This window comes from Drosophila serrata, unplaced genomic scaffold (genome assembly GCF_035046125.1).
Source record: "Drosophila serrata isolate PLE 108 unplaced genomic scaffold, ASM3504612v1 contig_240, whole genome shotgun sequence".
Classification (NCBI taxonomy): domain Eukaryota; kingdom Metazoa; phylum Arthropoda; class Insecta; order Diptera; family Drosophilidae; genus Drosophila; species Drosophila serrata.
The window spans coordinates 8,706,712-8,730,840 of NW_028257138.1; the positions used below are offsets into that span (position 1 = coordinate 8,706,712).

At 36.2% G+C, this 24,129-nt stretch overlaps 1 protein-coding gene and 1 long non-coding RNA gene across 4 annotated transcripts in view; one reads left to right on the plus strand and one right to left on the minus strand.

The window, feature by feature from the left end:
• LOC147644037 (uncharacterized) lies at positions 1–22,257 on the minus strand. Its single transcript, XR_015271265.1, has 2 exons — positions 21,893–22,257; positions 1–853 (listed from the first exon to the last, which is right to left on the minus strand). It is a non-coding gene; the product is annotated as an uncharacterized LOC147644037 (long non-coding RNA).
• The window catches only part of salr (spalt-related), a 17,573-nt gene continuing 8,000 nt past the window's right edge, over positions 14,557–24,129 (plus strand). The window contains exon 1 of one of the 3 annotated variants that reach the window (XM_086831117.1): positions 14,557–15,432. The gene's annotated coding sequence lies outside the window, so the exon portion shown is untranslated. Of the gene's footprint in view, positions 15,433–22,783; positions 23,270–24,129 lie in introns of those variants that run through there. The other 2 variants (XM_086831118.1, XM_020952383.2) reach the window with 2 other exon arrangements.

A 24,129-nucleotide genomic window follows, 5' to 3' on the forward strand; every position in this document is an offset into this window, starting at 1 on the left:
TATAGTTCTAAATATATATTTATTGTCTCCACATTCTGATAACACTACTGCAAAATTTATGGTACTTTCATTACTGAAAGTTATGCTTTCTTTCACTTAAAATATGTATCTACAAAATGTGTCTACTATTTTTCGCCAGTGTCCTGCCAAGGAGCACTTGAGCGGTCTTCCGTGTTTCAGGCCTCGTCATTAGTCCCCGTATGGCGCGTGTCTTGGGCTCTGCGATGGGTCCCCGTCCCTGTTCCTTGATCCCGTCAAGGCCGTAGAAGTGCAGCAGCAACAATGGCCCTGAATACTTCCGTTCGTCCTTTGCAGGAGGAACACTTTCGAATAATAACAATAACAATAAACCCGAAGCGGGACGCCCAGGACATTGCAGGACAATGGAGGTGGTGGCGGCCAGGACCCGTGAAAAGGGGGTGGACAGACCTATGACCCGATGATCAGTCGCCAGTGCGAGGGTCGAGGGTCAGGCAGTTTAAATTGTGCCACGTCCGCAGTTGTGACAAAGTCCTCCCCATCCTTCAGGACATTTAGACTATTGTGGCCGGTTCAAAAATTGAAATATTACACTTTTCATTCGAATGCCGGAGCTGTGTCAGCAGCAATAACTGTGAAATAAATATATAGAAACCTTTGACAATCGGACAGATGACCCGAGTGTCCCGTTTGCAGGACATTAAGCCAAACCAATTTCCAGCGAAAATTAATGTGCCATCTATGAGTGGGTTCTCTCACTTCCGATCCCCATAAATGTGATCCTAATGATGCCAGTTTTCCATCCCAAAATGATTTCCTCACCGCAGCTTAGCAGCTCAGCAAACTTGCAACGATTAAGGATGTCATTCGAGTCCTGGAAGAGATCATATTAAAACGAAATTCTAGAATAAGCTGGTTGGTTACATCATTGTGTCCTAGGGAATTGAATATTTGCTATAGTTATAGTATTAAAAATATACCCTTGTTATTCATTTATGAGAATTTAAACTTTAAACTTAGTCTTCTAAAATCTATGATCATTAGATTTAAATTCCTAAATTTTTGTATGTAGTTTTATAAAATTAATTTAGTAATTTTTATTAGGAACTTTTTTTAGGACTTATTAAATTATTTATATTTTTTCCCCCAATTAGATCCTGGAATGTGCCCTGAATCCTGCCGGGCATTCCGCTTCCCCTGCTCTTAGGGTATTCCCCTTCCCTTTGAGAGACAACTGTCAACGCATTGTCAATTCTATTTTTATGTTTTATGTTTTTTCCCCGTTTTGTTTTCATTTTCATTTATGTTTTCTGTGTTGTTCTTGTTCTCGTTTTGCGTGGCTTCCGCTGCGCTTCGTTTCGACTCCTCAAGCGGCTGTCGTTCGTCTCTGTTTAAATATCTTAAATACACATAAAACAATATATGGATAAATAAATAAAAATATAAAAACTCTTTATTCTATATTAAATAATAGGCAAAAAATAAAAGGGAATATAATTTGCCACTGCTTAGAAGAAACAAACCTATGCCTGTCAAGCGAAATCATTTCTTAACGAAACTACAGCAAGATTTTATTATTGGTTTTTTTATAAATTAATGACTATATACATTATTGAAATAAATATTTATTAAAATTTAATAAGTAGAAATTTTTTATTTCCTACATAGAAGAAATATTTTATATTTAAAAGATATGTACATATAGATAGATTAAGAAGGGATATTATACTTCCATCTTCTTTTGAGATTAACCTATTTCATTATTTCAGTACTCAAAATAATATTAATAATATAAATATTTCTGCATTTAGTAAGAGATATATATTAGCGACAAAAAATAGACTCATCGCTATAATGAAAATTTATATTTTTCCCGGTGTATTTCCCCAATACCTCAGTCTTTTGTTGTTTTAATATTCGAGTGTAATATTTCAGTTTTTTGTCTTTTCTTTTTTTGAGCTCCGTCGTTGTTTGTGAATGTATGTTGACAATTTGTTGGTTGTTTTGGAGAACCGCTAAATAGCTACAAATTTATGAGCGTAAATAGCCGGCGTAAATCAATTTTTAATGCATTTCCATTTCCATTTGGTGGCCGGGAAAATGCCAGGCAGTAAATTGATGAGGCGACAGTTATGCATATGAGGAAATGTTTATCGAGAGGAAATTTGTATATATTTTCCATTGTTGCTTTAAGGATGTGACTAAGAAAGGAACCGGGAGCAAGGTTATCTTATTTCGAGAATGGTTTTTTAACGAGATAGAAAGAAAACGCTACATTTTTCTTGGTTTTTTTATGTTATGTTATGTTACGAGATTTGAAAAACTTTGTTTTACCCAAAAAATTAACATATAAAAATATGGATTTACCTTGTATTAGTATATCAAGACTTAAGAGCGATTGATTGTTCAATATTATATATATTTCGATTTGCTATTAAGATTTTAAAATTTTCAAAAATGTAAAAATTTTAATTGTTTTAAATATATACTTTAAAGTGTACAATTATGGATAATATTGATACTAATGTGTGGCTTTGGAAAACAACAAACTAAGATTAAATCGAACATATTGATCAGATAAATAGACAATTTTAAAATATATATCAACGACCCATAAAACCATTTACCAAATGCAAACTAATACCAACTCTTCAATCATTTTGTAAAATTTATATAACATTTGCAGATAAATTACTTTTACGCTTATGCATGATATATTTCTGCAAATTTTCTGCAAAATGCAAATTTGTTCAGTTATCCTTTCACACTCACACACTCATGCATATTACTTATCCTTTGGATGCATATGTGTGTGGGTGTGTGTGGCATTTGTCGCATGTTTGGTTGCAGCTTTTCCAAATCCAATTTAATACGCTTAAGTTCTTACTTTTTGTATTGGTTCCTTGCTCTTTTTTTGCATGCGGCACCCACCCATCCGCCAATCGGTGTCGGCTCAATTTAATGTTATCGATTTTTAATTTTCCTATTTGAACTTTTCCTTTTTTTTTACTTATTTGCTTATTTGCCGACTTGGAACATTTTTCGTGTTCTATGGTTTTAATGTGAATTACAGGCAGTGCATCCCACCTGCACGTAAATAGTTAAGGCTTGTAATTTAATCGCATTTGTATCGATGCTTTTTGTTTTTCCTATTGTTCTCTTTTGCAACTAGTATTTTCCTGGTGTTTTCCAACCCGATTCGAATTAAATTCAAGGCGTGGAATAATAGTCGCACAAATGTTGGATCATTTACACACACAGAGAGAGACCGGTAACAAAATGATATACATAAGCAAGGCATTTATATCGAAAGGGAAGCCCCCGAATCGAGGGGAAGCCCCACAGATGACTCGATGTTGTGTCCAGCGAACTGAGTCTGCATTTTCAGTAGTTGCATTATCCATATTGTTTGCATTCGTTGCATTTGTTGTAATTAACGCTTATGTGGCAACCACCAATGGGAAATATCAAATAAATACCTTTTTCTGCAACTTTTTCGTAGCTTAATTGGATTTGTGGCGGCTAAGAAAGGCAACTTGTTCGACATTCTTTGAAGGCAAAGACAAATTGGAACGTGTATAAACTAAGGTTTTAATTAGAAAACATTTCAAGTTGACAATATTTCAGTAAAAGTATGCCAAAAGGTTTTTTAAGTAAGTTAAACTTCTTCAAACTAAATGTAAATTGTTATGATAATTGCAAAATGTCTGATTAAGTATTTATTTAGTCAATTTTAAGACCCAAAATGTAATTTTTTAATATTTTCAAAGAACCCTTGTTCATTTTCCTTTAAAAAAATAAAAAACCCGTCTCACTTTTACTCATTTTTAATGGCCTTTATTTGCTCTGCGCAATTATCTCCTACTTGGCCGCAATCGGAATTAATTCTGGGATCGCGCTATGTGCTCATTGAACGAACACACACATTGCCGTATAAATGACGTTCAAAAATATTTCACGCTTTAATTAAAAATCGAAATTGAACTGCCAATAAAATGTTTGTTAACCAACATAACCGCATCTGTTAATGTCCGCGGAAAGGGGAGCGCCATCGATTGTGTGCAATGAAGGGAATCCGAAGCCGAATCCGAATCGGACTTCGAGTTCAATTCCGGATCCGGCAGCCGTGACGCTTTATCAAAATTTGATAAAGGGCCGCGCCAATAAATTAAATGTATAAATTCATTAAATGAATTTCATTTTTATTGTTTCAGCCGGGAGAAGAGACCGAGCCCAGAACCAGACTGCAAAACCCACAACCCAAACTCGAAACAGATGACGGCTGTGTGTGTGTTTCTGTGCATATTAAAAAACCATCAGCGTGTCAATATGTAATTTGTGTCGTCAATGGTCTCTCAAATAGGACATAAATTAAATATCAATAAGGGATCCCCCGATCCCCCGCAGCTGGCACTTTGTTTTTTCCTCCTCCCGGCATAGATCTGAGGGCTGATCGAAATTGATTTGCTTCTTAGCCGAGCAACTTCTCAGCTTCGATTGACAAAATATTCAGGGATTCAAAGGCAAAGGATCCTGGATTTTATGCCAAGGGAAACAATGGGTTGGCAGCTACTGTAGCCTTAAGGGGCAAAGACAATTACCCGGCACTCGTGGAAAAAGTTAGTTAAAAGTGCCCCCCGAAGGATACGATACAGAACATCCTTGGGATCGTGTGCAATCAACCGCAGTTTGAATGCCAAACAAAAGGCTCGACGACATGACGGATGAGCTGTTTGCGCAACCTAATGAAACGCGCTTTTGTGTCTGGAAGGATCAGCAAGGATTCAGAGAGTTTTTCAAATTTGTCAACCGAGTTCATTAAGCCGGCTCTCGGGTTTTGGGATCTTTGGGCAACGTCTTCGATCCCCAGACCATTAAATTCCAATCCATCGTCGTCGTTGTCGCCGCTCTTTGATGGTTCGGAAATTATTAGGGATTTATTATGATTATTATATTAAGAGCACAGCAGGGACAGAGTCCCAGCTGAACAATGAATGAATGGCGGCTGGGACCTGTATCTGGGTATCATTATTAGAGATTTAGATGTCTGTCAGCAACCGAAATATTATTTTACATATCAATTATTTCTATTGTTGTCCCTGCTCCGAATTGTTTGCCAGCAGCAATGACAATCTGGAAAATTGCATGCCGAAAATCTTGAAGAAAACCACAAGATTTTCACATAATTACTTTGGTTTTCACTGGGAAATTGGATATGTTATTTGGTATTTAATTTATGGTTTGAATACGGGAAATTTGTTTTCCATTTTCCACATTTGTCGCAGGCTGGAGAAAAGCGCAAATGGAGATCAATATCATTGGATATCGATTACAGCAGGTTCCCATAAATCGAGCACACAAATAATTGGTTTACAATCGACAATATGTCATTTATTTTGGGTTTGTGGGTGGTTGCATTGATTGATGGGATTTAAAAGGATGGTATTAAGTTCTCAAGATCTAATTAACAGGAGAATTAAGAAGAATTTTAGATAAATTAAATTAAAATTTAGTAAGGGAGTAAATAAGTACAGAGCTTCTGCTTGAATCTAAGGGATTCTCATAGGTTAGTTCTTCTTGCTTCAATTTTAGATCTAATTTTAGACTTTATTCCACACTTTTCCCGCCTATGGAAAACTCAATTTATTTTAAACAAATACCATATGCAGGTGACGTCTTCGATTCGTTTAATGAGAACATTAAAAAGATATCAGAAATGCGTCAAAACTCGTCTCATCCGCTCTGAAAAAAACACCCACGAGACCCCTGGGAATGGGAATGGAAACCCATCGAATCCAAGATTCACGGGCTTTTCTTCCATTGTATTCATTAGCCATGCAAAGCGTGTGTCCGAATTCAATTTCAATCAAAATCCAAATTATATGAAAATCAAATAAAAATGTGGAAAAAATGGAGGCACTTGCTCGCATTCTAAGTAGAAGTCGAGGTTAAAATTCTACCCAATGTCAAGTCTCTATTTATTTGTTGTGTGTGAATCGGGACATAAACTATTTCACATTTCTTTTGTCGGCAGCTTAGGAGACGGCTTCCTTTCATGATGGGTTTAGAATTATGGCGGGAAATCTTTTAAAAGGTAATAACTCTAACCACCTACACTTTACTCTTTGAATTTCTTTTTGAACGATTTTAGTGGGAGAAACGTGATTGAAAAATACTATTTATAGGAATTCAATCAAAAATGAAGTTAAGGAAATGGAATAATTAAATTTTGAGACATTCTTTATCACTTTTAAATTCAATATTTTCAGTAATAAAAACATGTATTTTAAATACTGTTTCCTTTAGGAAACTTTTTACTTGTATACATAATATATATTATACATGCATCTACATATATTATTTCTTTATAATTTATATTTCCAGTAAATAAATAAATTGCAAAGCTCTACTAAATTTGGCTATTTCAGGGATTTTTTTTAGAAGAAAACCCATTTCAGATATTTCCAATTTCAAATCCTTGAAACACATTATGGCCGCATCCTCGTTATTGCTATTTTATTCTCCCGATTTGCATATATGGTATAGGTTATATCGTTTATGCCTATGAAATTGACTCGATAAAAGTTTTTCGTTAAATCCGCGAATAAAGTTTCATACGAGGGGATGGAAATCCCAACACCTCCATGCAGGTCCTTGCTCCTTGCGAGTCCTTGCATTAGGCAAATGAATTGTGCTCAAAAGTGTGCTCATATCCTTGTGGCTCTGTTCTTTGGGTCTCCTTTGCTCCTGCTCCTGCTTATGAATTAGCTGGCGGGCGACGCCACGCTCCTTGAAGCAGAGGCTTAAGTCCTTGCCACACTCACTCCCCATCCTTAAAGTCCTTGCCGCCGCACTTCCCCTCTCTCTCTTAGTGGCATTGTCACAACACCCACCCACCCGAAAGTTTATTGTCGCTCGTAATTCGACGAGTTTTTGAAGGAGGAAGGAAGGGAGGGAGGGAGGGAGGGGGTGGCTTTTTTAACACGACACCCTCATGGGGTGTGTGGGTGTACGGGGGCTGGTTGCAGGGTGTCATGCGTGACGGCAAAACATATGCATAATTATTTAATTGAATTAAACAATTTCGTAAATGGTAAATGATGCGACAATATGGCGGAGCCTCGCTTCGTTCCGGAAATTTGCATAAATACATAATTATGGACTTGGATACGGGTGTGTGTATGGTGTGTATATAGTGTGTGTGTGCGTAATAAAATTTGCATGCTTGGCAGAAAAAAGCTTTTACGCTTTCAATTTTATGTTTGTTCAGTTACTCCAATATACACTTGTCAGTCAGCTATTTTTGATGCCTTTCGGGGGATGGAAACTTTTTGGCGGGATTTTGCAATTGAATGGATCATTAAATTTGCTAGTTGTTCAAGATTCATGGCGAATTTGAGGCTAAAGATGGGAAGAACAATGATTTCTATATATTATTTGGGTAAAATTTAAATGTACAAGGCTTTTGGAGCAATAATTTAGCTTAAATTCAAAGCTTGAAATGTTAAAATGCTAGTTGATAGTATATACATCTTTTGAGCCTAAATAAAATCATTAAATTGATAAAAACATCTGTAAACTATATAGAAATGTTCTTTGATTTATTCTGTATTATTTCCCACAGAAAAAACATCCTTCAATCTCAATGCCATTTATAATTCGAATTCACAATAGTTTCCTCGCGAATTATGCAAGGACTTATTTCCCTTGCCGAAAACATTCATAATCTCTCTATAATCCCGAATGGAAAACCAACTTACAGCATGGAATTTATTTCACAAAATTGTCACAGCAACGAGGGAAGTTCCTTCTGTATATGGAATCATAACAGGATCATCGATAACAATGGAACTATGGATGTCCTTGTGCGTACCTATGCTCATCCTGCCTAAACAAATATCTCGGTTGAGAGCACAACAAAATGACGAGATCGGAAAGAGTTAAGTGCTCTTCCACCATTTAAAAATTAAACCAATTCAACCCCTAATATATCGATCCCCTCAACAATTTACTACTATGTTATTTTCTATTCCGAATTTGTTGCAATTTTAAAACTATAACAAGTATGAATACAAGTCCCGAACAAAAGGCTAAACAAATTGTTAAAGTTGCTCCAGCCAAAAACTAAAGCTACATAGTTGTTTTTTTTTATTTTTTGTGATGGTGGCCCAATTTTTGGCTTTAAGGGGGAAATGGGGGGTTTTCAGCGTGCCATTGACCTGATTAACATAAAAATGCCCGCAGTTTTTCCTCTTTTTTTCGAATGGGGTTTTTTCAATTTCCTGCTCTCGGTTTCAGTTGTTCTCCATATATAGCCAGATATATACATACACATACTATATATACGCTGGTATATAAGACATCTACACCCATACGCAATGGAAATTTGAACGGTCGTTGGGGAAAATAGCAGCTGGCAAAAAAGTGAAACTGCGAGACGATGGCGACAAAAAAGCCAGACCCAGACACACTGCAGAGGGGGGAGGGGCTTTCAGCGGGGGTTAAGGGATTGGGGGGCGTTCAGACATTTGGGGGCGTGGACGGACGAAAGTTCCTTTTTTTTTCGGCGCGAGTCAGTGGCACTGAGGACACAGCAATTGGCAAGGACTCTCGCTTAGAAGCCGCCGGAAACAGTCCCAGACAGAGAGAGATAGAGAATTGAAAGTAAGAGAGATAGAAAGAGAGATACATTCACACATATCCAGGACCTCAATGAACACACACACTGAGACTGTAACAAGTGTTCATTGTTAAATCATTATTAAAAGTGAGCACAATATTTTAAGATTATTTTACTTATAAAATGAACAAAATTAAGGTATATTTATTATACAACTTATAGTTATCTTAATAAGACAGGGCTAGATCGATTCAAGAATATATATGATTCATAGGATCGAAAATGACTCCTTGACAAGCTTCTGACTAAAAATATCCTGCAAAGATATAGAAAGGACCAAGACAAACTTTTGCTATTTAATAAAAACCTTTTAAAACAGAAAATATATTTAAGATATATATTATTTTTACTACATATCTGTCGCATATCCTTTAATTCATGTGTGCTGGACACATCAGCAGCAGCAACAACTGCGAGGGCAAGGACATCCCTTTTGGCAAAAGGTGGCGTCGGAAAAAGAGGGGGGTGCCTCCACTCACTTTCGTCACTCCTCGACGCATCCTGGAATGAACGGGGAAACCCCCTCATAATGAAACCAGCTAATATATCTTGTTGACGTTGCCGGCAAAGGCAGCAAAAAAGGAGGAAGTGACATTGGAGCATCCAGAGCCCAGAGCCCAGAGCCCAGGACCCAAAACCCAAAGTGGAAGCAGAAGCAGAACAGACATGTCTATTTTGGACCTTATCGATTTTGTCGGGGCTCCGACCCTCAGTTTTTCCGGAGGGGAGGAGGAAGGGTGGCCAGGGATGCGGGCTGTGGATCTAGACGAGGGAACGAAAGGGGGCCTTTCTAAGGGGCTGAAGGACCCGGCTAAATGGGCCAACATTTAAATGCAACAATTGTCATTAAATTTTCATTGGACGCAGGACGAAAAGGTTAAAGCCAAGAAATGCTTAAAGTTGTCGGAAATTTATGTAGAAAATTTCGTTCAATGGGTGAAGATGGAGGATTTTAGTAAGTTAAATAATAATAAATAACTAAGACCTAATTAATTTTTAATTAATATTTATAAACAAGTAAACCAGGAGCTCTAAAATTTAATTTTAACTCAAGTTTTGGTGCATGCACAACATGTTTATCTCTCGTTAAGATAATGTAATAAATTTTACTCATATCTTGCTTTAATAACACACAAAATATTTATGTTAATTGGAACATTTTTGAAATTTTGAAATAATATTTATGACAAGGATAAAATGTGACCACTTCTGCCACAATTATTTGTCAAGAAATGTAAAAGGGCTCTCAATCAGCTCGCCACATTTGCTTAACAGATTTTAAAATATGATTCACATAATTTATGAGTTCATTTTTGGAAAATTCCTCAACCAATTCGAGAACTTCACGACATCTGCCCAGCACAATCCCCCTTCGGGGCGGGACTTTGCCGATCCATGGATGATCTCCAACGATGGAACATGTGGTATGCCACGAGCCAAGAATCGAATATATATATTTAGCATATATATCGCAGCATGAGTGTTTTATGTTGCCCCCGGCTTTATGAATTCCATTTTCATTAGGAGAGAATGCAGCGCCACATAAATTTGCCATTAAGCATTTGAAACGATGATGGTTCAAAGTCTGGTGGGTGTGTTAATTGCCATTGGCAGCCGCAAAAGTTGAGTTATGAACAAAGACAAGTTTTGCTTTTAGGGGAGAAAAATCGATGGAATGGAACTTTAAAACGAACGCCCCCAAAAACAAGGACACTCCAATGTGTATCTAATAGATACACAAACGCTCCGTTTGTATCTGTATCTGTAAATGTATCTGTAACTGTGACTGTCTATTTACCTAAGCGAAAAAGGACTCCGGCCTTACTTCCCTCTTTGCACTACAATTTCTTAGTTTTCTTTTCGATATATAGATTTTGTGCCACCCCGCAAGGAAAATTCCTTGTCTTTCCTTTATTTTTATTTCGATTTTTTGTTGGCTCGTTTAAGTGTGTAAATGTTTTTGCCGCTCGAAAGGAGCAAATTTCGTCGTCGGCTCCTTTTTATTTTTTTGGTGTGCCAGCCAGGAATTTGTTTATTTGTGCGAGTTTTCTATGCTACGGCTGAGGCTGTTGACATTGGTTTCCAGTTTACAAAGAAATCGATTAAACGCAATTGGGTAAATGGCCCAGAGTGTGCCAGGGCCAAAAAGCCCCGCCCACCATTCCTGCCCTGGCACAAGGTCAACTCTTAAATTGCTTGCCAGCTTCGCTTTTTCGTCTCGGGTTTTTGCTTTTGTCTCCGTCTATTTTTGGCTAAATTTAATTTGTCCAAAAAAGGGCCGAACTCTGGTGTATTTTCTATAAACTAAAGTAAGGCTATGAAGAATAAATAAAAAGCAGCAAGAGAGACCAGAAATAATATTCTATATTTTACTATAAGCTCTAAGAAAAATACATCAATAAAATAAAGTGCTTAGATATACAGAAATGTATAAAGAACTGAAATCAATTGACCAGAAAGCAGTTAAACCACTCAAAATGTATATTTTCTTTAAAAATATAACTATAGCAAGGTAAGAAAAATACAGAAATTTAGGAAAATGCAAACTAAAGACTAGAAATAATATAAAATATATTTATTTCCCTAAAAGAAATGCAAGTATTTGAAACTAGGAAACCACATTTGATTACAAAAATATACAGAAATCAACTGACCAGAAAGTAGAATTTAAATTTAAAGAAAACCCTCGAGAAACTCTAACCCTAAGTAGGTATCGATTCAACAGAAAAGTGTCATCGTTAACATAAATCACTCAGAAAACATATCAAAAAACAATTCAACCCACACGCAGACGAGACCCTTTTGGTACTCTGGCAAGTACTTAATTTTATAGCAAATGAGAAAAATAAAAATAAAGAACTTTTCCAGCTTTAATTTCAATTTCAATTTATTTTATTTCATTTCCCGCCACACACACGTGATATATAATATATTGAAAGGCCCGGCAATGCGATCTTGATCAACGAGCGACGTGCATTTCACATTTTATAGATTTTCTAGGGTTTCGAATTAGGTTTGAACTTTTTGGGACTGAGTGCCTAATGAGTCAGGCAATTAGACGTGACTACAAAATATTTATCCATTTACTGGTATTAATGACCTTAAAGGCAATACATAAATTGTGTGGGAATAAAAGTAAATTTAATGAAAATAAATCAGAGAACGAGTGCATCTTTCATTTTTAAAGATTGATTTAAATATTCCATATTGAATACTGTTGTTCCCTTTGTAATTATATTATTTTTAAAACCTTATCTACATATTGTTTTCTGATTAGAAAAGCTACTCTCTGGACTCTCTGGAATCTTGAGTAAAATATTATTTCCCTTTAATTCTGTATGTTAAAAACGAAACCTCTCAGATCCCACCGACATTTTCCATAACCTTTCCTAACCTTCTCACGTTCTCTTATCAGAAATGGAACGTAAAAAACAAAAAAACTGAGGTAAACTGAAAATTATAAAAGATGTTCCGATGGCCTCTTTGGACCTTGAGGGTCAACCGTAGATTTGTAGTAATAATTTATTCCAAAATTTAATTATGTTTCTTATGTTCGGGTTAAATTCTTTGATTTCCCTTACCTTTTCTTAGATTTTTTCCGTCTGTTTTCTTGAACGATTTTTATGATTGTGGAGACAAATCGGCGTCATCAAAAAATTGTTGTAAGAAAAACTAGTTTTTCAAAATGATTTGCATAGAAATGGCACTTGCTGTCTCTCTCCGTTGCATTTGTTTTGGAAAAAGAGAAGAGGAAAGGGGTATACCGCCATAATTATTAGAAGATTTCGAAAAAACAAGAAGACAGAGAAGAACGGGTTCGGTTTCGTTTCTTTGGGGCATTCTTTTGTGATAAATGATATTTTTCGGAGTGTGTCTATGGGGGAAACCTCATAGACTTTGTGTCTGCCATCTTATTATTTGTATATATGTTTTTCAAGGGTATCTATATCTGCTTAAAAAACTGAATTTGAATGTCCTTTCGAGTGCGAAAACCCGCGTACAGTCTGCTAATTCAACAAAAGCCATAGCAAGGATCAAGGGAGAGGGTTAGTTATTATTAGATATCATCATATACATCATACAAAGTATATAGATCGGTGTGTAGGGATGTTCCTTGGGGGTTGGGAAGAGCACACAACTCGGTTTGCCTTGCGTGTGTGTCCTTTGTTTGATCTCCTGCTCATTCCCTCTCACTTTGTATTCATTTTACAATTCTATTTATTTTTTATTTGAGGACCAACCATTTTGAATTATTTGTTGCCACCGAGTTGTTGTTTTTTAGTAATTCATAAGTGGCAGCTGTTAATAAACCCTTGGACAGCTTAATAAGGGAGGAGTTGCTTTGATAGACAGGAGCAATATGCAGATTTTCAGATACATATGTATGTATGGATTTATAAAATGTATGTTTTAAGATCCTTAAAATGCAGCCAATCGAAAGAAATTTACCTGCAATCAAATCAAAGTACATCGAATCAAAGAATTGTATAATTCAACCATTGTAGGAATATTTGTAAAGGGTTTGAAAACAGACAAAAATACTTTATTTTACTTTCTTTAGCTTACTGAATATAAATAAGTTAAATAACATTTTTTAAGCTATATATATAGCACTAAATTCTTTAGAGTTCAAAAGTTTATATACATTTCGAGTTTTCAATTAAATTATAGGATTGAATCTGACACCAATCATTAGTCAGTTCAAAACTTTTAAATTCTTTGAATCGATATTTTTATGACAATTTCCGAAACATCACAGGTTAAAAAATGCATAACTAAACCAAATATGCATTAATTTCAATTCGAAATGTGTTGCTATGCTAGTTTTTATTATGTTAACAAATCTGAAGATTTTAAAAAATTCAATTTTAGAAAATGTTAACCCCTTACCTCTTTTTGAAAAAATGAGAAAAATTTCGAAAATGTATTTTTCAACCGTTAATGGCTAGATCGATTCCCTTGTTAATTTTGACAAAAATTATAATACCCTGAAATTATTAATTTTTATTTTATTTGTATAATTTTTAGTTAAAGTAAAGATAAATGTACTCGAAGAGTTTAATAACTAAACGTATTTCCTATACTTTGTAGAATTAAATTCGTAGCCTATTTTCTTAAATGATATAAAGGATAATATGTATTTTTTAGTTATAATTAAATGGCCTTAAATAAATAAACATTAAATTTTCTTTTCACAATTCTACAAAATAAAATAGAACCAAAAATTTTCCCTGTGAAACTCCCGTCGGCAAAGTCTTCACAGCGAAAAGCCAAAACCCGAAATCCTGCTGCGAAGTCCTTGCTACGAGAAAAAAGGACATTCGCCGAGCAGAAGACAAGACGAAGCTGCAAAGTTAACATAAAAGAAATATGGATAAATAAAGCGAGCAGCACATAAAGGAAATATGATTGAGATTCGCAGCCAACGAGGACGTCGAAAATACGAGAGAAAAAAAATATAATCAAAAGGACGAGAAGACGCTCGTCCTGCGCCGCTGTCGACGTCGACGTTGCTCCGCCTAAAGTTGTCATAATTTGCTCTATATGCGTTTTTATTTATTTGCCGATCCGATGCGCGCACGTTCATAAAAAACGAAGACATTTCATTCGGTTTTTTCTCCCCCCACCATCTTTTTTATGCTTCTTTTTTTTCTCTCTGGGTTTGAGAGAAAGAGTGCCGCCGAGCGAGAGGGAGGAGCACAGCTATAGTGGTGCTAGCCGGTTTAACAGCGCCATAACATTCGAACTTCAGTCTTATACGCCATTTCCCCAGCTGTTAGCCGGTAACAGGGGGAGAGAAAGAGCGTGCGAGCGTGCGAGAGAGAAAGGTGGTGGCGAGAGCGACGAAGCTTTCGCTGCTGCGAATTTTGGCGGCGACTCCTGTTTTTTTTAGTATAGAGCGCTGCAGTCGCTCACAGGACGTCGCTGCCGCTGCCTCTGCTCCTCTCAGCACTGCTCTGCCCGCGCGGGGGCGCCACTCGAGAAGCGCGCTAAGGACATTCCGACGCCGACGACGTCGTGTGCTCGCTCGTGTTCGTGCTCGTGCGTTTCGGACTCGGCCTCGGATTCGCACTCGAGCTGCAGCCTGAGATTGCGATTCCGATTCCGTTCTTGGCCGTGGTTCAGTCAGCAAGCGAAAGCGCCTTTTTCCCAGAACCCAGAACCCCGAATCCTGAGCGCCTCACAAAAAAACCCAAAAACACACACAAAAAATATACAAATAAATCAGGATTTAACGCACACATTTTGAAGGCTAAGGAAAGCAGCGGAAATTGCAAATATTAACAGTTAACAGTTAACGGTACCGCAGTGCGTTTTTATTACCGCCGCCTCCGCCGTCGCTGCCTACGCATGTGTGTGTGTTTGCGAGTGCGAGTGCCTGTGTGTGCGTGCGAGGGGGCGGGGGCATGTGTGTGTGTGTGCGAGTGTGTTGGTGTGCGCGCGTGTTTAATTAATCATAAAATCTCCATCAAAATGCAAAGCCCGCAAAAGTAACTCGCCAAAAGCAACAACAACAACAACGTGGAAAGGGGGAGGGGAAGGAGGATACATAGAGAAAGAGATAGAGAAAGAGAGAGAGAGAGAGACGGAGAGCGAAATGTGCAATAAACTCGATTTTTCTGGCATCTCAACTAAAAACTAACGGCTCGCTTTGCCGTCGGCATCCGTCAGATACTTTCCGAAGCAACCACGAGATGCAATAATGAAACAAGGATAGCAAAAGGAGCAAAAATAACCAAAAACGAAGGAACAGGAGGAAAGCGCCAAAAACAGTGAGTACAAGTTGAATATTTAATAATTTTTAATACTACCATTAACTAACTTAAAGATATTAAAGTTTTATAGAGTACATAGTAATGTCTATGTTTAAACCTGAAAGTTATAAGTTTGAGTTAAGTGCATATTAGAAAAAAGCTTAATTTGACATAACCAAAATAGTATTTAAATATTAATATATTTATATTAAACATATATATTAAATATATTTATTTCTCTTTATGAAACTCTACTTAAATTAAAGATATTCAATGGCTACTTCGTTTTATAGCTAATTAAAAATAGTGTAATTGCCGAAATAGTTCAAGTTAGGATTAGATAATATACTTACGTACTTGCATTTGTACTCAAAGAAAACTGATTAAGTTTTGTAATATCATTAACTTAAATTTACGTATGAAAGAATATTTGAAAATTACTTGAATAATAAGGTAATTAAAACAGAGCATTTCAGCTACTAGTAAACTTAATTAAAAGTTAAAAAAAAGTTTAATACGAACCATACGAGTCAATGATTCAAGTAATTAAGTTAATCAAGATTTGCCTTTTCCCCTAATATGTTTTCTTAACTGAGCAATTAATAATATTAAAACAAAAATCCACATAACAGCCATAAAATTAAGGTAATTTGTTAAGTTACTGAGGAAATGGAATCGAAGTAATTTATTTTCTGACTCAAAATTGAGGACAAAGTCTTGTATAATTTATTCGTTTTGTTTCTGTAAGAACAGTGACAGGTTTCAACCCCTTTTTTATATACCAAGTACCGAGTTCCTTTCTGGGGTTTTATTCCCTTTCAATTGGTTATATGTCCAGCCAAGTGTAAGGACACTTTCATTTGGTAAATGTGTTATGTGTATTACTCTACAAAAACATAACAAATATATAATATAGAAATACAAATGGTAGTTTTTACTGCTTCACTCTGGGTTTAGTTTAAATTACCATGAACTTTAATCATTTTTCTGTATTTGTTTTCCTTATTTTTTAGTAAATACAATTCAACTAAAATTTGCCAAACCCTCCTAAAATGTTATTAATGTTTAAATCTGAATTTAATCCTACAATTTTATGAGTTACAAACTCTTTATGGTCTTTAAATATGCATTGCAATTAAAGTTTTTAAATTTAAATTGAATCTTTGTCATTTTAGTTATATTATACATGCAACAATATATAAGTTTAAGTAAAATTCTTTATAAGATAAATCTCTCCCCTCATGAGAAAGTTATTTAAAAAGAAGCGTGCATTTGAGTTGAATTAATTTATTTATCTATCTCTATAAAATACCAATTTATAAAGTAAATTGTTTTCCATGATTTTGGCATTAGAAATTAACTTTTTGTATACCACTTTAGATTTTGAATAGTATTTTTTTATACCTAGCTCTCTCTTAGATTTTTTATTGATTAGTTTGAGCTCTATATACATTCGTACATATTATATCCTGAAGGCTTGTGACTCTCCTCGACCTACACAGAGACTCCTCCATGAGAGCCTCGAGTAACCTACAAAATTTTGGGAAATACATATTGCACAAGATCCCAATTGAGCCTGGGGCTATTTGGCCCCCGAAATCTCCCTCCGCCCCATCTGATGCCCATGTTCTCGGTCTCTCCTCTTGCGAGATTATTTAACTTTGACACTTTATGCGAGGACATGCAACTGCAACGGAGCAGCCCGAAAGTTGCATGTTGGGCTTATGTCAAAGTTAACATAAATACAACTACTTTGTGCCCCAAAGGTGCCTGTCGAGGGGGTGGGGTCAAGGGGCTCTGCAACATGGGCGTAAGGTCGTTTGCCAGCACGGCAATGTTGCCCCATGTTTCGAGGAGTCTGTGCCGTAGGATATGACAAGGGATACAAGTATCTAAAGGGGGACGTGCAGCAAGTCGAACGAAGGAACAACAACGCATGTCAAGAATGAAATTAACATGGCAATGGATGGGGAGAGTGGGATCAATGTGCTCCGAGATGATAGTGGGAGATGCTGGCCATCTAAGGTTAAAACGAAAAGATGACAGGTGTCAAGTCAGTGTGTCACAGATACCGAGTATCTGACAGATGCATAGCCATAGGACTGGGGATGCTTTCAATCAAGTCACAATTGTTGCAGCATAAATAATTCTCAATCAGGCATACAAACTTGAAGATTTAAAGATACATAACCAGAAGCTATGGTCAGAGTCCCCCTATTCGGGTAAATTTAAAATGTTTTATTGTCTTAATTAATTTATGAGTCGCGCGATTTCATTTCTATGTGGCTGCGTTTTAATTTTTTCTCGCTGTTCGTTTGCCTTTTGCCATAAATTCATTTGTAAAATTTCAAAAGACGCTCTTCGGGTCTATATCTCATTTTGGCTTTTCACAACCCTTGTTGTTCCTATTTTATATATATATATATATAAAGTTTATTTTCATTTTAATAATAAATACGCGAGCGGCGTAAAGCTCGCGAGCCGAAGCGGATGAAATATTTATTTTGTGTTATGACAGAAATGTGCGGCCATAGTCATCGCTATGTGTGCATATAAAAATGTATCTATCTATCTATCTATCTGCGAGCCCATCTTCCTCTCTCTCTCTCCAACCTGCCCCCTTTTGATAGTTCATGGCATATTTTGTAGCGAATATTTGGTGAAAATGTTTTTATTATTCGCAGCGTGATGCCGTAATGTGGGCCATTGAAGCTGACACACAGCTCGTCGGCACAAAATGCAACAATATATCTGTCTATATATCAATCCATCTGCAGCCCCCCAATTCTGGTCGATTTTTGGGGCCTTCAAATATCATTGCATTTCTGCATTTACGAATTTCATTTCATTACGTTTTGCTAATTCAATAAACCGCATAAATTGAATTTTTATTGCTCTATTCACAGTGCGAATTTATTAGTTGGATTCCATTCTGGTTTGGTTTAGAACCAGCCTTTTTTTTATTGGTTTTTCAGTCGAGATAATAAACAAAACTCAATTATTATTCATCAAAAACACAAATTTTAAGACTTGCCTAGGAATTACGGAACTGAATACGCCAAAAATCGAATGAATTAATAACGACATTCATTTACTAAAATTTATTTAATAGGTATTTCTATGGAATGCCAAATTAAAAGATTAACTAACTTGAGATTGGTTATTTTCAATTTAAGAAACCATAAATACTGAAATTCAATATGATAAAAGCCTCAGCAATTTAAACAAATTAATTCTATTATAAAACAACACCAAATATAATTTGGACTTTCTATTCGATTTTTACTTAATTAACAAAGGAATTTAAGAAAATAATTGCTCTTAATTGGTTTAGTGTTAAATAAATACTTTGAATTAGAAGAAAATTGCTTTGCCCAATTGATTGCATTTAATATTTATTAACTAATTATATACTTTGTATGATTTTTATACTGTTTTAGGGTATTCAAATTTTAGTTAAAAGCTTATAACAATGTAAAGGAATCATTTCCGACCATACAAATCATATATATTATTGATCAGAATTAACAGGGAAATTGAACTAGCCATGTTCGGTTAAAAACTAAATTTTGGAAATTTTTCGATTTTTGCAGAAAAAAAATAATTTTCAAAATAGGCAAAATATTCAAGTTTCTAAAATTTAAAATTGGGTATGCAGATTTATTAACCTAATAAAAACTAGTACAGGAACGATTTCCGAATTTAAATTAATGCATTTTTGGCATAGTTATGAGAGTTTTAAAATTTGATTTCTAGAAAAAATTGGCAAATCTTAAGATTTAAGATTCATTTAATGAATGACAATATTTTAAGTGTTGTCTTGTTTTTTTTTAATTATTTCATTATGGTGGGTAATTATTATCATATTATTTTAAGGTTTTATTATAATCAATTTAGCTTAGGGTCTTAATCCTTATACTAAATCTTTTTTCGATCTTTTTATTCCATTTTGAGTCAAGTTGTTCTTTGGGATAATATAAGTTCTCTTCTAAAAGCTGTCTGCTTACCTAATTTAAAATTTTTTAACTTAAGAAAAGGAGTTGCTAATCTACTTTTTATCATTTAAATTAAAAAAAATTCTTTTCTATAGTTTACTTAAATCATAAACGAAAGCAATTTAGCAAATATCAACTGCTATTCCTTTCTTAGTCTCCCTAATTAACATAGCAGACTTACCAAATATAACCCAGGCATAAATCGAATAATATCCCAAAAGTCACACTCACAACTCTATCTTCGAAAAATCCAAATTCAAAATTGAGTTACCCAAAAATTCATGGCCAAATAATTGCCTGAAATGGTAAAGAAACAGAGAAAGACGAGAAACAGGTAGAAGAGGTAGCTACTTGAATGCAATTATTTCCTTCGTTTATGAGTAATTAAAACGAAACGAGAGCGAGGCGAGGCGAGGATTGGCAAAATATCAAAAATGGCCATCATTGTATTGTTAAGAGTGTGTGTGTGGAGGAGTGGGGGCGATAAACAAGTGTCTGACACACACACACACAAGTGACTGTGTGTGCCAGTGGCCCCTGTGCTTTGCATAGATTGTCCACTTTAGATTAAGCCATGAATAATTTATGTGCGTCTCTTATGATTTTAATTGTTTGCAATGGCAGCTCAACAACTCCACCAGAGCCACCAGAGCCACTGGAGCAACCCTCCCGGACCTTCCCAGCCCTTTCTTGTGTGTGTATTCCTTTCAAAGCCAAAAGAAAAGGCAGGGAAGAGAAGCAACGAACGAGGCAAAAACAAAGTAGCGCCCCAAAAGCAAATGCAAAACAATACAAATTCATCGAGACTGGACTTTCCAGGCTAAGGTATCTGTGTGTGTGTGGAGTATCTGTGTGATTGTGTGTTGGTGTGCTTATGTTTTCTGCCTCTTCCCAGGCCATTCATTCATTTCAGACCCCTTCAAAAGCCAGCAGGAACGCAGACATTTGCATTTCCCTCACAGATACATATACATATGTATATATGTATATTTTGTAGAAGTGTGTGTGGCGCTTAACCCTCGAGTGCCGGCACCCCGCTGGCTCAACTGGTTGACCGTCATCCTCATCCTCATCGTCGTCGTCGTCTGGCATCGTTCCATTTCGCTTCTTTCTCAAAAATTATATGAAAATTATACCAATTTCAAGTCATAAAATTTTTTCAGCTTAATAAATTTGCAGACATTTTGTACTGGGAACTGAGGAACTTGGAACTTGGGGTTCATTGTCGTCATTGGTCTCTGCGTTCTCATGCAAAATGGTCAATTCCAAAGTGGCTTTAAGCCCATTCCCTCCACTGACTTCTTTTGGCTTTATGTATATATATATATATATTCTCGTACATTGTACATTGGGGGAGAGCGTTAACCAGACGCAGTTGCCTCGCTTAAACGAAGCTCATAAATTTGCCTCAAACAATTTCCCCACTTTTTTTTCTGTGTGTGTGAGTTTGTCCAGCCACTTTAACCATTTTCATTTCCCATATTTTCCTTGGGGTTTTTTTTTGGGGGGAAGTCAATTCGGTAGTGGGAGGTGGGAAAAACGTGGGTTTCACTTTGTTTTGGGGGGTTTTTTTCCATGAGCATAAGTCAGGTGAAACTGAAATGGCAATAAATCAGACAATCCTTTGGCATGAATCATGCTTCTAAAGGTATTATTTTACAGCATTACAGAATGATATTTTATTTATGAAAATATATATATTTAAAGTAATAAAAATACTTGAAGAATACTGAATATCGAAACAAAGAGCAAGGAGAAAAGAATTTTGTGTTTAGTCTAAGACCAGGATTTACCTAAAGAATTTATTATATCAAATCATATTTATACCCTTCCAAGGTATTAGAGTTTAAGTCTGAAGGTTGCTACACAGTGAAGGAATCATTTTCTTTTTTTGCAAAAAAAGATAAGGGGTTACATCATTAAAATTTTCAAAAATGGGCAAAAATTTCAATTTTCTGAAATTTTAAATTGAGTATGGAGATTTGGTAACCGAATAAAAACTAGCGTACAAATGGTTTCCGAATTGAAATTAGTGTATTTTTGGCTAATTTATAAGATTTTTAAACTTTCATTTTTTAAGTTTAGTTGTGATCTATATTATAATTTATTTGCAAACTGCAAGGTTTTGTAAACTTTGGCTTCCCGAAGTTGGTTTCCTATCTTGTTAGGTATGGAAATTATACTTAAATTATTATTGTGTGATAATAGAACATCGATAAATAGCTTGTGTAGAGACTGATCTACCTTAGCTTATCTTTGTATCTTGCAACAAAATTGAGGTCTTATTTCCCCAGTGTTCCTCAGCCAAAAATTAAAACTTTAAACTCATGAAAATGATTAAAAATCTGACTTTTCTGTCAACCTGTCAGAAATGGCGCTATCTGCCCCAAAAATCGACCCAATAAAGTAATATCTATCCGAGGAGTGTCAGTCTTTCGTGCGCGATCGACGGTTGAAACAACAGACTTCAATCAAGATCTTACCTCCCATTTTCCATTTTCCATTTTCCATACAATTTCCATGCCAGACCACTAAAGACTGGCAAGTGTCTGTTTACGTTATCTTCGGGTTCATTCATTCGATGGCTCCCAAAACAGAGCTCCGGATATATCTGAGTGTGTGCTATCAATCAATCAAGCGAATTGCAATGAATTTTGATCAATATCCGTTTGGGAGGGAAAAAACAGCAATATGTTTGCCATAATTCACGATTTGGCCGAATGATTGACGCCATCTGAGTGTGTTGATTTTGAACTTTACTTCAGGAGAGAGCTGCCAAGATTTAGAGTTCCTCCGACGGGGACCACCTGCTGACAGGAAATTCTCGGCTATTTTCCTAGAGCTTTTCTTGCCGAATGACAAAGGAAATGAAGGCTTGAAACTTTTCTGACGGAAACCCACCGCAGGCAAAGGGAACTTCTTAAAGCTCCCGGCATGGCAATTGCGGAAGTTTTATGTTTTTGGCTGTGCGTAAATCGCTCAAGAAATCAGCTCAAGTGGAATAAGTTGTGGCCTTTAGCCTTGGTTAACACTTTCGCCCCCAAAAGGCCTCGCCTCGCCTCGACTCCGTTTTTCGGGGGTTAACTCCGCACCGAAAAACAAATTGATTTCGGATGAGTCCATCGCCATTGATGGAAATAGTACATGGTCTTGTTCTGTGCCACCTCCTTCAATCGATATCCAAGCATGGATACAATGGGATCTGTATCTGTATCTGTATCTATATCTGTAGCTGTAGCTGTAGTGTGTGTTTACCTTTGCCAATAAATTCACTTAATTGCCGGGAAATAATCATAAAGCAATCGGCCGTAATGCGGATGGGATACAATATTCACACTCTTCATGGAGAATTTGTGGCTCTGTTGAAAGTGTAACTCAGAAATCGTGTGGAATTATGTTGAAATCGATTTTCTAGGAAATTTATGCATCGGAACGGAACCTTTAGTTTTTGGGATTCCAATTGGGCAACACAAAGTTAGCCATTCATACAATGCCACGTGTCTGATATTCCTATTTATAATGCTTCCAAATTCATTGTAAAATTGTATACCAAAATTGTATCTAAGATGGAGTTTCCCACGAAGTTTCTATATAGCTGGAGCTACTTGGGTGTCCGCTGTGTAATTTTCCTGGCAGGACGACAGTTTTACAGGCGGCATCCTTCCAATACGCGGGTAGTCATGGATTTTCCCACTGTTTCCCAGCTACGCTCTTACCTTAAACTGGGAAAATAGATCTTAAACTTATTATGTTTGCTTAAGAATACAGTCTTTATAAAGCGAATCGGTTAAGAGGTGTTCTTATTTCTTTAGTGTGTTTTATTATGATCTTAACATGGTTTAGATCTCACTATATATTTGGTAACTATTTATGAAATCCTTACACTTCACTTATCACTTTATGTTATTAGCTTTTACAAAGTATCTTTTGACTTTCTGGTTTCCCGATAAACTCATAGTTTAGCTTAGTTTAGTGACCGCTGTGGGTCTGATTTCGACAGTGGTTATATCGTTGGGAGTCGTCGATATCTGCCGGCGTCAAGTAAATTAGGTAGAGGTGGAACAATTCGATCGAATCGATCCAATCGGAGGGGGAATGAGGAGTGTTTGATTGGGTGGACTGAAAGTTATGCTGAGTGATTCCGTGTAATAAATCAATAAATTACCCACTCTTACGGCAATGGGGCTCATGCAAAACTCTTTCGGGGTTCCTACAGTCGCGTCGGGATTCTACTCCAAGTCCGAAATATCCAAATTTCCCACTCCAGCCACCCAACGCGGCAAATCCAGATCAGAGGCTACTATTTTAAGTTATACGCGGACTAACCATATGCGCCCTGTTCATTTATTCAACGTCGAAAATTGCGACACACACGCTATTCATATATTCAAAAATTTATCATAAAGTCTGACCGGCCGCCTCCTTACGTGACGATCCGGCCATATGCATATATCATGGAAAATTACACTGCGCAACTTCAAATTTATACGGGGATAATTTGGCACAGTTCTGGGAACCCAAGAAACCCACAACACAAATTTATATATTCATAGGTCAGAATATAAGTTAAGTTTCGTATATAATTACCTATAAAGATAGCTTCTCAAGTCGGGATATCTATGATTGATCTCCCACTTTGTTGTACAGTGTGCTTTACGGTCCCGGAAAATGCGGGAAAATGTACGTAACTTACGAAAACTTTCCCAATATCTTCTCCCCC